At 37.9% G+C, this 16,749-nt stretch overlaps 1 pseudogene; it reads left to right on the forward strand.

Annotated features, from left to right (window-relative positions):
- The window catches only part of LOC136862945 (dynein axonemal light chain 1-like), a 122,529-nt pseudogene that overhangs the window by 90,745 nt on the left and 15,035 nt on the right, over positions 1 to 16,749 (forward strand).

Here is a 16,749-nt window from a genome sequence, read left to right on the forward strand (position 1 = left end):
TTAGTGGCAGTGGCTGTGCGTGACTTTCATAACTGGGGGTTCAAAAGAAGAAAAAACTGCCCCCTCCCAACCTCTCTTCTCCCCCTCTCCCCCAGTACCTCTTCCGTTGTGGACCGTAACCTCATAAAATAAGATGACAGAAGTTTTAGAAATGTGATCAAATATGAGAGAAGCAGACAATACGGTAGGCCTACATCCCGAAATTTTCTACATGCAAAATAAGAAATGTTTACAATCAGCTTACCCTATGGAGACAGCTTTTATAAAAAATCCATCCTGCGCTCCTTGAAGGACGCACATTTATCTATAACTGCTTCACTGAAGTATGCAGAGTCTCGAACAAAGTCCCTTTCAATTGACAACATAGCAAGAGCATTAAGTCTATCCTCGGTCATTGTGCTGCGCTAGAAAGTCTTTATTCTCTTCAGGGTAGAGAAGCACCTTTCTGCTTCCAATGTCATCATGGGAATTGTACTAACTATATTAAAAAGTTTTCATTGGTATTACCTGGCCGCTATTCTTTGCCTCAATGATTTTTAAGTTAAGTTTCTCTCCAAAAAGTAATTATTCCAAAGAAGGCAAATGAATAGATGTTTAGTAAGCACTGATATATTTGGGACAAGATATCAATTGGAATTTGGCACTTTAATGCGATTTTTGGTAGTAATGATTCTTTTCAACACCAGCGCTAGTTACATGCACTATTCTCTGTTGCCTAGTTAAATTCCCGTAAGAGCAACAGATGGCAGGCACACACCCCAACAACATAACTTGTGAGAGACTTGAGAGAGTGGCATATTGCGCACGCATAAAGTACAGATATCCGTTTCTGCGATATCCTGATCTTGCCTTAGTGCTGGCCGACGTCCCCCCACCCCCGCACCTCGCCACTCCCTTCGCCTATGTACGGACAAACAGATCGCCTTGCAGTGGGTTCGTACCAGCCGAGTATCCAGCCACAGACTTTGCACAGCTCACATGAATGTAAAGCCAGTACGAATATATTACGGATAGAGGGACTTAGCAAGTGCTTGGAGATTGACAAGGGAGTTATAAAAATTACATAGATGAATACAATTTGATATAAACTGGAGGTTCATTGCTCCATTGCGCTATACCAGAAACCACTACTGGTTAGTGGTCATTAAACCCGTGGAAATATAGAATTGTACAGCCAGAAAAAAAAGCGGCATAATGAAAGCCTATGTCCGGCGTCTAAAAATGCGTACTGTACAACAAAGGCATTCATATGATTTAACAAAGCACTTTTCGAGCCTAATTTAAATATTTTGAAGGAAAAAGTGGGGTTCGTCTTGGATTTGGAGAAATACGGTACTATAATTTTTTAAGAATGATATTAAACACATGCTTCCATGAAAAATAACAAACAAGTAATCCATAGTGTAAATATCATCCGTGGAAACGCAAGTTTTGGACAAACTGATTGCTGTTTCATACCGATTTTAATGTGTATGGGGGTTTTTCCGACTTTCACACAAAAATCGGGTATAATGACAATCCGCTATAGCGAGTACATTTTTCACTGTTATGAATTCTCGCTATAACACACTTCTACTGTACATTGAAATACAGTTTTTAAGCTCCTGTTTGTAAATGTTATAACAGTTCATTTGCCTCCATTAACCTTCATATTATTCTCTTCAGCCCATTGTTGGACACTGTCAAGGTCCCTTTGTAATTCTAAACAATCCTCAATGTTACTTATTTCCGTATAAACAATTATGTCATCTGCATACAATCTTATTTTTCATATTATATTGTTCCCTAAATTGTTTGTATATATTAAGAAAAGTAATGGACTGATGATACTACCCTGTGCGACTCCCTTCCAAACTTTCTCTACCTGTGATACATGATTCCCTACTTTGACTTTCTGAACTCTTGAATTTAGAAATGTTCTTATCCGATGTGTAACCCTTACGTCCAATCCTATTCCCTCCAGTTTCTTTAATAATATCCCATGTTCCACTCTGTCAAATGCTTTGGAAAGGTCTATGGCTATGCAATCCAAGTGGGCTCTTGAATGAAACTGATATGATAAGTCCTGCTGAAATCCCACCAGTTGTGCCTCACAGGAAAATTTCTTTCTAAATCCATACTGACTCCTCATGAACCAATTTTTATCTTCATATACCCCTCTGATGTACTCTGCTATTAAACACTCCAGTATTTTACAAACTGCACTGGTCAGGCTGACTTGTCTGTAGTTCTCAGGTTTCCTTTTATCACCCTTTTCTTTATACATTGGTATTATTATGGATTCCTTCCATTCCTTTGGTATAAAACTATTATTTATGACATAGTCAAAGAGAAATTTTAAATAAGGCACTATGTACCACTCCATTGTCTTTAATACCTCCCCAGTAATTTGATCACTCCCTGCTGCTTTTCCTTGCTGAAACAGTTGGATTTCTCTTGCTTGGTCTTCTATGTAATATGTCGATTTTCAAGTAGTAGTTGTTCATATTGGCTTCTTTTATTAGTGTAATCTAGTTGAGTATCATTAGTACCATTTTTCTTTTTTTGCCATGTAAAGTAAATGTAAAATCTCACCTCAAAGTCTTTAGCATTCATTGTCAAACCATGGTTTTACTGTTCTTATAGAAATGGGGAATCTGTGCACATCTTATGTAGTTTAAAATATTGGTCAAAGCCAGATCGATTTTGTGCTCTATGATTTGTGCTTCTACTTCCTGGTGAGCTTACTTTTCATGTCTCCCTTTCTCTAGATTTTCTTGCAATGAGCTGACTATTGATACCTCATTTCTGGGTTCCGGTATCAGATAGAGCAAAATTAGTGGATACTGGGAGATGCTTTCCTAAAGGAAAAATGGTGAATATTGTAGTACATGTCGTCTGTGTACTGTTCCTTTATATAATACTAGCAATTACCCGTGGCTTCGCTCGCGTGGATTTCGTAATTTGATCAAAGTAATCATTCCTCGGCATTGTACTAAGACATTATCTGAAAATGCCTAAAGTATAGAAACTCACCAAAAATTGAGTTTCATTCACCCCAGAAATTCTTTGTAAACCATGTTTGTGGTATTACCTTATTACCTTTTAGGGCTAAGACGACCATGCGACATAGACCTGTACATATGAGAAACAGTCTTCTCTCAAGTCGAAAAAATAAATACATGTCTTTTTATTTTCAAAGGAGATTCCAAATACCAATATTCATGCCTGTAACATCTTCAGTGTTTATGGTATAAGTATCCTCATAAAAAAAAACTATTTTTCACTTCTTTCCACCCCCCCCCCGTTAAGTGCGTCCTCCGTAAACAAAAAGGTACATGTTTCTTTATTTTTAAAGGACTTTCCAAATACTAAGTTTCCTGTCTCTAACATGTTAAGTTTTTGACATATAATGTAGACACACCAGTACTCATTTTAAAAATTTACCCGCTTTTCCACTTCTTTTCAGCCCCTTAACTGGATTTTCCGAAAACAAAAAATACAGGTTTCATTATTTTTAAAGGAGATTCCAAATACCAGTTTTCATGGCTGCATGTCTGTAACCCCTTCATTTTTTGAGATAAATGTATACTCATAAGAATAATTCAACTTCTTCTTCTTCTTCTTCTTCTTCTTCTTCTTCGTGACTTCTTTCCACCCCTCTCCTGCCTTAAGTGGACTTTCCGAAAAAATGTGTTTCTTTATTTTTAAAAGAGATTCCAAATACTAACTTTCACGTCTGTAACTTCTCAAGTTTTTGAGATATAAGTGTCCTCATAAAATCAATTCAACTCCTTTTTCACCACTCCCCCTCCTTTCCTACCCATTAAGTTAATTCCCCCTCCCCAAAAGTGCGTGTTTCTTTATTTTTAAAGGAGATTCCAAATACCAATTTTCACGTCTTTAGCTTTTGAGATAAAAGTATCCTCATACAAAGAATTCAACTAATTTTTCAATTCATTCACCCCCCTTAAGTGGATTGTCCAAAGACAAAAGAACACGTGTTTCTTTACTTTGAAAGGAGATTCCAAATACAAATGTTCATGCCTCTAACATCTTCAGTATTTGAGATATTAGTATCCTCATAAAAAGAATTCAACTCCTTTTGCACCCCAGCCTGTTAAGATGATTGCCCCCACCTTCCAGAAATGCGTATTTCTTTAACACTCAAACCGCGGCTGGGTCATTTGTGTCCCAGCTGTTATTTCTTTCTTCCCTATCTTCTGCAATATATATATATATATATATTTGTAGCATGCGTACATCCAAAGAATATTATCTATTCTCAACGTGTGTGTCGTGTGAAGTGCCATTCCTACAAATAAACTATAAGCAGCATAATGTATATCCTGTGCACTGATGTCAGATGATTGGTCTCTAAAAATTGATGAGATGGAAGTCCTTCTTTCTATACTGTACATTCGATACCATAGGAGTCATTCGTGGTTCTAGTGTTAAAGGAGATTCTAAATACAAATTTTCACCTGTGTAACCTTAAGTTTTTGAGATCTAAGTTTCTCCATAAAAAGAATGACATTTTTTCACTTCATTCACCCTCCCCATTAAGTGAATTTTCCGAAAACCAAAAAAATTGTTTCTTTATTTATAAAGGAGCTCCCAAATGCAAATTATTACGACTGTAACATCTTCAGTTTTGAGATACCGGTACATATATCATCATAAAAAGGAATTAAACCCCTTTTTCACCGTCCCTGCCCCCTAAGTTGATTTCCGCCCAAAAATGAGTGTTTCTTTGTTTTTAAAGGAGATTACAAATACTAATTTTCACGTCTGTAACATCTTTAGTTTTTAAGATATAAGTATCCTCATACAAAGAATTCGACAAATTTTTCAATTAATTCACCCCTTAAGTGGATTTTCCAAACACAAAAGATCATCTGTATCGTCTTCAGTTTTTGAGATATAAGTATCCTCATGAAAAGAAAGCAACTCCTTTTTCACTCCACCCCTGCCCGTTAAGTTGGTTTCCCCCCACCCAAAAAATGCGTGTTTCTTTATTTTTAAAGGAGAATCCAAATATCAATTTCCACATCTGTAACCTTTAGATTTTAGTTATAAGTTTCTCCAGAAAAAGAATTCAATTTTTTTACTTCCTTTCGCACTCCCCACTCAAGTGAATTTTCCAAAAACAAACAGTACCCGTTTCTTTAAAAGAGCTTCCAAATACCAATTATCACGACTGCAACATCTTCAGTTTTTGAGATATATGTGCCCTCGAAAAAGGAATTCATCTCCGTTTTCATTCCTCCCTACCAACTTGATTTTCCCCCTTCCAAATGCGTGTTTTTTTAATTTTTAAAGGAGATTCCAAATACCAGTTTTCACGTTTGTAACTGTTACGGAGTTTTCCGTGGTAGGTAGAGGTGAAAGAAGGTGCGGGTGTGAATAGGTCTCCAGCTACGAAAGCAAAATTAATTTAAAATTTAACAAGGTTATATTTTCTTTTCAAAAACAAAGAAATAACAAGCATGGCAGGTACAAAGTAGCAAATCAAAAAGGGTAGTTACAATATTTACAGGAATTGGGCTTCGCGCCCTGATTTTACACTGCTTGGGCAATCAGCTCAGTTTTACCCCAAACACGAGTTTTAACAGAGGGGCAGAAAACCCCATTCGTACCTAGGAGCCCTTGCTCCAAATTACACAGAAAAGCCTCCACGAAGCATACAACACTCAATTTTCAAAAGAGCCACTCGCTCTCAAAGTTTAAGCCTCTCCCAGGCCACACCAAACTCCACCTTCAAGTTGTCCTCACTGGACATAGACACAGGGGTAAAATACCCAACCTACTGAGGTCTATTAAATAAAAATGGGCAATTACATGACCTCTAAAATAACAATTTGAGAGGAGGCGATCTTGCACTCCTAATACACTTGTTTTTAAAAACCCTAATCTGGCTCTAGGCCACTAATGCAAGGGCTAATTCCATACTACCGAGGTGACTTTAGAAAAGAGCAATTTGTTTTACATTAACGAAGAATAGGTTGAGAAAATAAGTTCACCTCAAGACAATGTGAGTGGGAGCTCGAGAGGGTTAGCACTCTCTATCCCAATATGCAGCTTAAAAGAGAATAGAAGAAAAGATCGTTACATTTTAGGAAAAGGTTACATGGAGGAACGCTTCGCACCCGCCCCGAGAGTTAAACTGCTGAGCTAGCAAAGAAAGAATTTATTAATCGGCCATTACCTTATTGCTGACCGCTGCCGAGGAAAGAGGCGCTTCCCGCCTCCTGCTATGTACTTTATACACTGAAAGATGGAACAGAAGTGGCCCGGAGACCCTAAAATCAGCAGTTTAAATACTCTCGCAGAAGGTTCTAGGCGTTAGGGGAATGAAAACACCCTCCCGCGATGATTTTATTGGTAGATCAATAAACCCCCTACACAATACTAAGAAGAAACACATAATTGGTGGAAAATTAATTCAAGAAATTCGGGATAGGCTAGATTTAAAACAAGGGGAAAGAAGGGGTTAATATTGCCAACTTAACCAAAGACTGAAAATTTTTTAGCAAGGAACAAACATTTGAAATAAAAATTTCTCCAACAAAATAGTTCTTTGACTCCGCACTAGGTTGCACTATTGTTGATCTTCAGTAGTGTCCTCTAGAAGAGAAAGTTCACACTTCTTACTTCAAGCGAAACAAAACCACATCAAAAATGACACAGTTCAAAAACTCAAAATTTTCCACGTGGTGACATCTTCTGAGAAAGTAGAGAATTAATAGCGTAGATAAAGTTCAGACTTCCTCCAGCAGAGGAGTTTCAACTGGCGCACATTTTAAATTAGCGGAGTGGAGGTGTACCGCCCGGTACAGTAACATCTTTAGATTTTTTGGTTCTCGTACAAATAAACCAACTAATTTTTCAATTCTTTCACAATTCTTTCTTGGTCCGTTATTGGACATTATATATCATGTATGTTATCTCCTCTTTTTTTAGTTGGTAGCATCCTGAAGCAGATCTCACCAGAGAAGTGTTTTGTGACAGGGTTTATCAAGTCTGCCACTGAGATGTCCACTAAGGATTGCATTTATTTCATCCTTAGTGAGGCACAGTGTTTTCAAAACATGTTCTATTACACTTTCCAGGTATTCACTCCACCCCTGCCGGTTAAGTTGGTTTCGCCCCAGCCAAATACCAATTATCACGACTGTAACATCTTCAGTTTTTGAGATATATGTGTCCTCGAAAAAGGAATTCATCTCCGTTTTCATTCCTCCCTACCAAGTTGATTCTCCCCCTCCCAAATGCGTGTTTGTACTAAAAATTTGGAATGCTTATTGATTCCATTAGAAAGGTTTCTGTAGCAGTTATCAAACTGAATTTGTTCCAAAAGCTGTCAGTTTCCAATGTGAGCTATCTTTTAAGGCCTTCTACGTTTCAAAGCAGCATATTTAATTAATGTTGTTTTATCGACTCTGTGGGTCTGTTGTGGTCATTTGTGACATTGCTGTTTTAACTTTGGACGGAAATTTCATTGTGAATAAGGTATCTGTCCATTTACAATAGTACACCTTCTCGTCGGACCCTTCGAAAAATATAGCACTGTACAATAATCTGCTTTGTCGAGAGTTCTGGATTCTTTACTAATTCTAAGAATTCAAACTGCACACCCACCTTGAATGATTTGTTCTTCTCCCATTTTTGTAGCTGCTCACACACTAGCTTTTCACTGACTCCGTTCTTCTGTAGATCTGTGATAAGGTTTTGACTGTCAGTTGTCAAGTGTAGGCGACCTAGGTATATATAGCCATGCTAATTGTTCACTTGATTTTATTTTATCTCTGTCGAGTGTCTTTGTACCAATGATAGGAGGATTGTGTCTCCTAGCGAATCATTTGACAACCTCTGTCCATGAGTTTTCATCAGTAGTTGCATTGTGGATTTCTTATTAGGTTATGGGTTTGGTACTTGTATTGCTGTTTGGAGAGGTTGGTGTCCTTTGTGCTTTGGTTTGTTTGCTCCTATTTGTTCCAAGTTCTGAACTTTTTTTGCTATTGGTTTTATATTGCACCGACGCAGATAGGTCTTATGGCGACGATGGGATAGGAAATGCCTAGGAGCTGGAAGGAAGCGGCCGTGGCCTTAATTAAGTTACAGCCCCAGTATTTGTCTGGTGTAAAAATGGGAAACCACGGAAAACCATCTTCAGGGCTGCTGAGAGTGGGGCTCGAACTCACTATCTCCCGGATGCAAGCTCACAGCCGCGCGCCCCTAACCGCATGGCGAACTCGCACGGTAAGTTCTGAACTATTGCATTGCATGTTATAATATTTGGTTGTGGTGCTCAAATTTTATTTCTGATGAACTTGGCAGGAATTGGAGAGTGCTTTTTATTTGTTTGTGTATTTTCCCATCTAATTCTAAGTCTCGAGTCTTTTGCAATTTTTTCAGTTATTTCTCCCCTTCTTAAGCTGCTGCATTAAAAATGCTTCTGTCTATAATAGCCCTTGTGTTCTATTGAGATGTCATTATTATTTACAATTTTTCTACGGACATAAAACTGGTCACTTGATGTAACGGTATCCTTTGTTGATGGCACTTCTGTGATCTCTTAGAAATGATCATGTCTTCTCGATGACAAAATTGTTGCCTCCTTGGAGTAATTATTTAATTGCTGAATTAATGAAGGGGTTTCCACAGAAAAAAACAGACAAACTTTTCCAATGATTCTCTACTAACGACTTTCACGATGATTTCTTGCAATCTCAGTTATCGAGTGAACAAAAATCATTCACTTGATACTAAATATTAACTCACATTATACTAATCATCTTATACTGATACTCTTGGATAAAGTAACTTGAAGGATAATAAATATGCACACAAGTTACATACTCCTACCTATTTGATGCCGTAATCAATATGCTGTAGGTTTATGCAGCCTTTATGAAAGCTGTACCATATTAGCTCTTGATTTCATTGGTGCATCACTCAAGTTGAGTAATAAACTCCTTACAGAAGAGTCTTAATGCACATCAATGCAGCTTTTTAACTTCATGGAACTGTTGGTGTTTCAGGAACCTCTTGGAGATACTTTGGAAGAATTGTGGATTTCATATAATTTAATAGAGAAAATAAAAACTGCAAATTTTTTTAAAAAACTTCGAGTACTCTATATGTCAAACAACGTGGTCAGAGACTGGTCAGAGTTCAGCAAATTGCAGGAAATACCAAATTTGGAAGAGCTGCTTTTTGTAGGTATGTATACATTTCTACTGACTTTAAAGATTTCATTATTTATTAATCATTGTCTGCCTCTAATATATATTATTATATGTTAAAAAATATATAGTGTTCATATGGAGGGACAGCATATGATGCTGTTGATAGTGATTCATCCATCAGATGGAGATGTTAAGACTTAAGCAGACCACTTGGTGCTATTTGACAGGTGCAGGCTATGTGCCGGCATGAGGTTATACCCTCCTCGTATGTCGTATCGTATGTCACATAATTCATTTCATAAATTAACTTCTTTGAGGTTGACATCAGGAAGGGCATCCAGCTGTAAAAACTCACTATGAAGATTCATCTTACTTCATACCCAACCCCATAGAGAAAAGAGACAAGGGTTGGACAGAGGGATGGATGGACACCTAAAACTTCCTCCTCTGATGCAACCAGGTATTTATGGTTTCACATCATCATTCTTTGTACATCATTTGGCTCAGTCCAGGTCTCATTGTCTTATGCTGCTCTTAAACAGGTGTATCACTGTTATTAATATCTTTTGGTCACTTCCATTTCATTTAAAATTCAATAAATTTGGCGTTTCTTCTTATGTCCCAAACAATCTTGGTCCCTTTTTCTCCATCTGATCACTTAACTTTTATATCTTAACCAAAGTCAATAAATGGCTTTATTGTTGACTGTGGAATCATATTTAATTTGACCGCCAGCAGCTTGAGCATACCTGGCACACAAAACATTCAAAAAATACTATCTAATGAAGATAATTCAATCAAAGTTCACAATCACATTATTGAAAGTTATGAAATACCCATATTCCATTCCTAGAATGACTGCAGGGTGTTTTTCACCTCAAAATACTGCAGTACCATGCACTTTCACTTCCTTTGCCCTTGCTTTGGCAAACAGCACATCTTTCAGTTCTTCTCAGCTGGTACAATATGCATGGAGAAATGAGCCCATGCTTTTGCTTACAATTTCAGTGGAGTGTGTCCAGATGAAGGACGCCGTCTGACTGAGTACTTGAGCAAGTTAGCTGTATCAAGTAACAGGTCCCCACGGTTTATTCTAAATTCAGTGTAACCTAACTCCTTCTTTCCTACCATCTTGTGATACACAATGTCCATATTGAAAATACACATCAAGAAGGCAGAATATAATTTTCCTGTACGGTACCCTTTAGCTGTAAATCACATGATGGGAAAAAGAGCCGTCACCTGATCCTGCAAATCTATGTCCCCATTCCTGTCTGGAATTCAGTGGCACACTTTGGTTTATGAACATCTTCTCAATGAACCTGGCCTTTCTTCCTTTTGAGCTTTCCCATTCCAGTTATGCCAGATGATTTATGCTTAGTGGAGAGAAAATTAACATTCCTCTCATCCTTCCACTTTACACATAGAATCTTATTAGCTGACCTTATTTCAAACTCTCCACTCTTCAGTTTCTTCTTCGAAATATCAGCAGGCATATCTCTCCTGTTGGGCCTGATTCAGATAGATCTTATAGCGGTGATGGGATAGGAAATGGCTAGGAGTGGGAAGGAAACAGCCATGGCCTTAATTAAAGTACAGCTTGGTGCCAAAGTGGGAAACCACGGAAAGTGGAAAAACCATCTTTAGGGCTGCCAGCAGTGGGGTTTGAACCCACTATCTTCCGAATGCAAGCTTACCGCTACGTGATCCTCACCACGTGGCCAACACGCTTGGTAAGATCTGGAGATAAGTATCAGTTGATCAAGTACAAAGTGTGGCCTTTCTCAAAGAGTTTAACACCATATTTGTGCTTGCAGGAACATTAAGATCTGTCACCTATGTAAAAAAAAGAGAACAGTATGCAAAAACTGGATTGACAAATTTTGTAATTTTTATGCCGAATCATAATAATAATAATACTAATAATAATAATAATAATAATAATAATAATAATAATAATAATAATAATAATAATAATAATAATAATAATAATGTTATTTGCATTACGTCTCACTAACTACTTTTACAGTTTTCAGAGATGCTGATGTTCCAGAATTTAGTCCTGCAGGAGTTCCTTTATGTGCCAATAAATCTACCGACACGAGGCTGACGTATTTGAGCACCTTCAAATACCACCGGACTGAGCCAGGATCGAACCTGCCAAGTTGGGGTGGCACATGGCCAGCGCCTTAACTGTCTGAGTCACTCAGACTGGCCAAATCATGGATGTTTGGGCTTATTACATTGCATGTAGGACAGGCGACCTCTGAATTTCCAGAACCATGTCCTCTGCAGAGAAATACAGCTCACAAAATTCCTGAGAGATGTGCTGTAGAATAGGCCTAATTTTCCTTATTATGTTACTTTGATCTGCATTCATATGATCAGTGAAATGTAAGAATCAGAAATGAAGTTTAAATCTTTCAAACGCTCATTATTTCTCAATAGATTGGTGTCTCAATCACTCTGTATTTTGCTCTTTCCTTGAGCACTTGACCCATGAGAATAAATAATGCACATTAGCCTTTATTTTATCTACAGATATGTTGAACCATGTCTCATCTCTTTTCCTCTTGAAAGTGCTTTGGTGTTCCCTGACATAAGGATTTGTTTAATTTGAAATTATTTCAAAGAGCAGATCCATGTACTCTAAAAAGATCACAATTTCAGATGGTGGAATGAACACATCACACGCATTTAGAAGGACCTGGACATTCTCACTTTCTTCCATACTCTCCGTACTCGAGTCACTTCCACTGTCACTACCCTCAAAGTCTGATTCTTTTTAGAAAGACCATTATTACCAGAATTGCTATGGTATCTGAAACAGTGTCTAAATGTGCTTTCAATATCTCATCATCATTACCACGGTACCACTTTGTCTGAATGATGGATAGCGAATAAAATAAGCTACTGTTCAGCAATCGCAACATCACACAGTAATAGAGACTGCATTGTTTACCAACAGTACATGCCTCTAGTTCCTATCAGTGTGTATTGTGACAAGTTATATTGTGAAAGGAATCTAATATATGAAGATAAGTGAGACATTGTGTCAGTGCGAGCTGAGCTTGTCATTTGATTCATCTGCCAAAACTCTGCACGCTGCCACAGCTTACCAATTATGCAAATGGGTTAATTTCCTTCAGTACCGGTACCGGTATGTCTTCATTTCTTGCTTTCTTCCTCCTTGTCTTCTATAACATACATTTTAGGAATTTTATTTCTGTTGCCTGTATTCCATTTCATTCCTTTGTCACTGGTCAGGTCTGAACCAAATATATAATGTAAAATGATTGGTACATTACCTTTATTCTTCACTGACATATTATGTCCTTACAAAACAAGAGGTTGGAGGAGAATATCCATCAAACATTCCCACGTCATTAAATTTTTATTTAAAGGAGTTATGCAAACACCACTCTCATATTATAAGAAAGAGCATCCTTCCATTTATTAATAATAAATCAAGACAACTCTACATTTGAAGTGAGTAGATAGCTGCTTCTGCCATCAATAGTATTTGTATTTCTAGATTATACAAATTCACATTCAAGTTAACATTTATGTATGGACTTCATTACATTAAAGGAGTATTATTCTCTGATCCACCCCTGTGAACCATATGACCTTGCCATGGTGGGGAGACTTGCATTTCCCAGTGAAGCAGGTAGCCGAGCCGTAGGTGCAACCATATGTGATGGGTATCTGTTGAGAGACCATACGAACTAATGGTTCATCGAGCTGCCACAGCTGCTGTCTTTCAGAAGTTTCAAGAGTGGCAGTCTAGACGATTAACTGATATGGTCCTCTAATAATACGCAGCAAGGCTTAGCTGTGTTCATATTTCTACAAGGCTGAAAGCAACAGGAAACTACAGCCCTAACTAACTCCCAAGGACATGGAGCTCTCTCTGTATGAATGATGTACTGATGATGGGAAATGCAGGAGTTGGTTTAATAATGAATAAGAAAATAGGGCCGCAGGTAAGCTACAACAAACAGCACAGTGGAAGGTTTATTGTTGTCAAGATAGACACTAAGCCAATACTCACCACAATAGTGCAGATCTATATGCCCACTAGTTCAGCGGATGATGAAGAAATCAACAGAATATATGAAGAGATATACAATGTGTAAAAGGTGATGAGAATCTAATTGTGATGGGAGAATGGAATGCAGTGGTAGACCAAGGAAGAGAAGGTAATATGGTAGGAGAATTTGAATTGGGACGAAGGAATGACAGAGGAATTTGGCTGGTTGAATACTGCACTGATCATAATTTAGTCCTTGCTAATACTTGGTTCAAACACCACAAACGACGTCTGTATACATGGATGAGACCTAGACACATTGGAAGGTATCAAATAGACTTCATTGTGATAAGGCAGAGATTCAGGAACCAGGTGTTGGAATGCGAAACTTTCCCATGAGCAGATGTGGACTCTGACCATAACTTGCTGGTCAAGAAATGCCATCTGAAGTTGAAGAAATTGAAGAAATGAAGGAATGCATGGTGATAGGATCTAGACAAGTTGAAAGAAAAGAGTGTGAGGGACTGTTCCAAGGAGCAAGTCGCACGAAAACTAAATGAAAAAGCTGAAGGAAACACAATAGAGGAAGAATGGACAGTCATGAAGAATGAGGTCTCTAGGGCTGCTGAAGAAATTCTAGGAAGAAAGGAAAGATCAACTAGGAATCAATGGATCTCAGGAGATACTAGACCTGACTGATGAATGACAAAATTACAAGAATGCAAAAAAATGAGGAGGGCAGAAAAGAATACAGGCGAATAAAGAATGAAGTGGATAGAAAGTGCAGGACAGCTAAGGAAGAATGGCTGAAAGAGAAGCGCATGGGTGTTGAAGGTTGTATGGTCCTAGAAAAGGCAGATGTATACAGGAAAATCAAGGAAACCATTGGAGAAAGGAAAACTAGGTGTACGCATATTAAGAGCTCAGGTGGAAAACCACGTCTAGGGAAAGAAGACAAGGCAGAAAGATGGCAGGAACACGTATTTGAAGGTCACAATAGGGTCAGTGAACACCTAAGTGGAGCCTTTAAGTGGATATAGATTTTGCTACTGTTCTGTAATTTGAGGTGCCTGGTTAAAATGGCCAGTTATTTAATAATGTACTGTTAATAAGATTAACATTTATGAATTCTATAATAATGAGGATCTATGTGAGAAATCAAGATTGTGGTGCCAAGGGGATGATACTATAGAATGGTACAATGGAACATTATTGGACCACAATGAAGTCCGCCATGACCAACTAAATGATCTAACCTGATGGACTGAAGTCCATAACAAGATGAGAATTTAACTTTGTAAACCATATTATCGGGAAGTGATTATGGGACATAATTTGTTTCATGTAACGTTAATTGTTGGTATAGTATGATTTCATTGAGTTTGAAGGCAACTTAAGTATTATTTTAAAGGCAACACTTATTGTAAGAATCAGTAAACATATGGCTTAGTAGATATTTGTTGACGTTTAGGTTTTTAACCCTTTCAGACCTGATTTTTTTCTTTAAGAAAAAATATTTTTCAATGAAAACTAACTCCATGGATCAGAAATAACACTTTAATGTGAATATAGGCAACTTTCAAAAGTTATTTATACAAAATTCAGTATGTACATTACAATGTACATTCAGATCCGGCCATACCAAAATTGTTATCTTCCAGAAATATGTCAAACTGAATCATAATTGTTACTTACAGAGAAATGATAAGTAGTTGGTTCACAATTCAGCATAAAATGTCCAGAATATGAATGAAATTATCAATTACTGTCTAGCTTTTTGCACAACATCCTATGGAATGAAACAAAACAGTTTCTCTTGCTGGTCAAACAGAGGTGTACATTACACTTGTCACAGTAAATGTGTGATCTCGCGTGACAGTTACGTTCCTTGCATCTTGTGGCTTATTCCTTATCATCAAATTGTGGCATGTGGTCTGTGTTGTCGTACTGGACATCTTTCCCCTGGTCTTTTCTCAGTACCATGTCGCGATCGTGATGGTGGTGATGATGGGTTTGGTGAAGAACTTGGTCTTCCACGCCGTTCCAAATTAACATTTCTTCCAAATTTTAAGAGACCATCAGCTTCTCTCATTATAAAATGTAATAAGTCAAGTACTTCCTTCTTAGGAATACCTAAAGCATCACAGTCTTTTCGATACTCAAGCCACCTATTGGTTGGGCAAAATCAATGCAGTGGGCAATCATTCTTAGTGTCCATTTCTTGAATCGTAAGAAAATTCTATAAAAAACTTATCAATTGATCCAGAAGATCAACTCCTCCCATGCACTGATTGTATAGTTTTATTATCTATGGGCGGGGTATCTCGATGTAGGCTGACTGACCTCTGTTCCATCGTAAAGTTTGTCTTCTTTTCCTTTCCCTACAAAATTTGAAGCAAGACTGACTGTTCTATTATCGAGCCATTTGACAATGACACCATCACGACTTGACACTTCATCTGTATACCCTCTTGTTTTCATCCCTCTATCTGAAAGCAATGGATGATTTGAAAATCGATTAGCTCGAATATTTTCTTCTATTCTTCTATACTTAATTTGCGAAGTCAGAGACAGTAAATTGGGTGAAGACGGACCTGAAGAAAAAGAAAGAACCAAAGAAAATAAGACACTGGACCAAAGCTCGCAGCAAGAAGAAATTAACTTGATAGAAGCTATTTACAAATCGATCGAAGAAGGAGCCAGAGAGGTAACAGCTGAGATGAAGTGGGAAATAAGGAAGGAAACCAGCGAGACCAGGGCATTATTTAAGGAGCAGAGGACGAAGGCCTGTGGGAGAGAAGAAAGGAAGATACAGGAAGTGATTGTGGGGGCGGAAACACAAGATGTGACAAGAGCACACAAAGGAAGTGAAATTACGGCTGGGAGGCAGGAAGAAGAAGCAAGGGATACCCTGGCGAAAGGGAGAAGTTTGAGCCTAAGGGAGATATGGGGTAAGAAGAACAAATTGGACGAAGGCATAGTGACAAGAAGCAAAAAAGGCAATTTGCAGTAGAAAGTAAATTGGTGTGCACAAGAGAAATGCGGAGTTTGTGTGTTATTCGTAACTATGACAAGAGTGATTAAATAGTTAAATTCGTAGGCGGTAAAGTGTGCAGTGAATGAGGAAGAGAGTGATTGTAAATTGGATAGGTGTTCAGGATAAAGCTAATATGTGGAGATGGTTGGTATATGAGCTGAGGGTCCAAGTTAATAGTGAGCGAATATGGTTTCAGTTAAGGTAGTGATTTGTCTGGATTCTAAAGATAATGAATATAGTAAGACAATAGAGTTCAAATAGTGGTCAACAGTAACGAAACGTAAGGTGAAAAATTGCACACCGGTACTACAGTGGAGGAAATACGAAGCCAGGTTTGCAACTTAAGTAGAGAACCAGAGAGGTCAGTGTTCAAGAAAGAATATGCTGAGTGCGAACCCGGCTGGAAGTGACATACTCTTTGTTTAAAGTGCAGACGCAAATCTGACACAACAGCGTACTCTACATAGCAATATGTTACCAGTTTAGCTTCTCACTGCCATACTGTCATA

Source organism: Anabrus simplex, chromosome 2 (genome assembly GCF_040414725.1).
Source record: "Anabrus simplex isolate iqAnaSimp1 chromosome 2, ASM4041472v1, whole genome shotgun sequence".
NCBI lineage: Eukaryota > Metazoa > Arthropoda > Insecta > Orthoptera > Tettigoniidae > Anabrus > Anabrus simplex.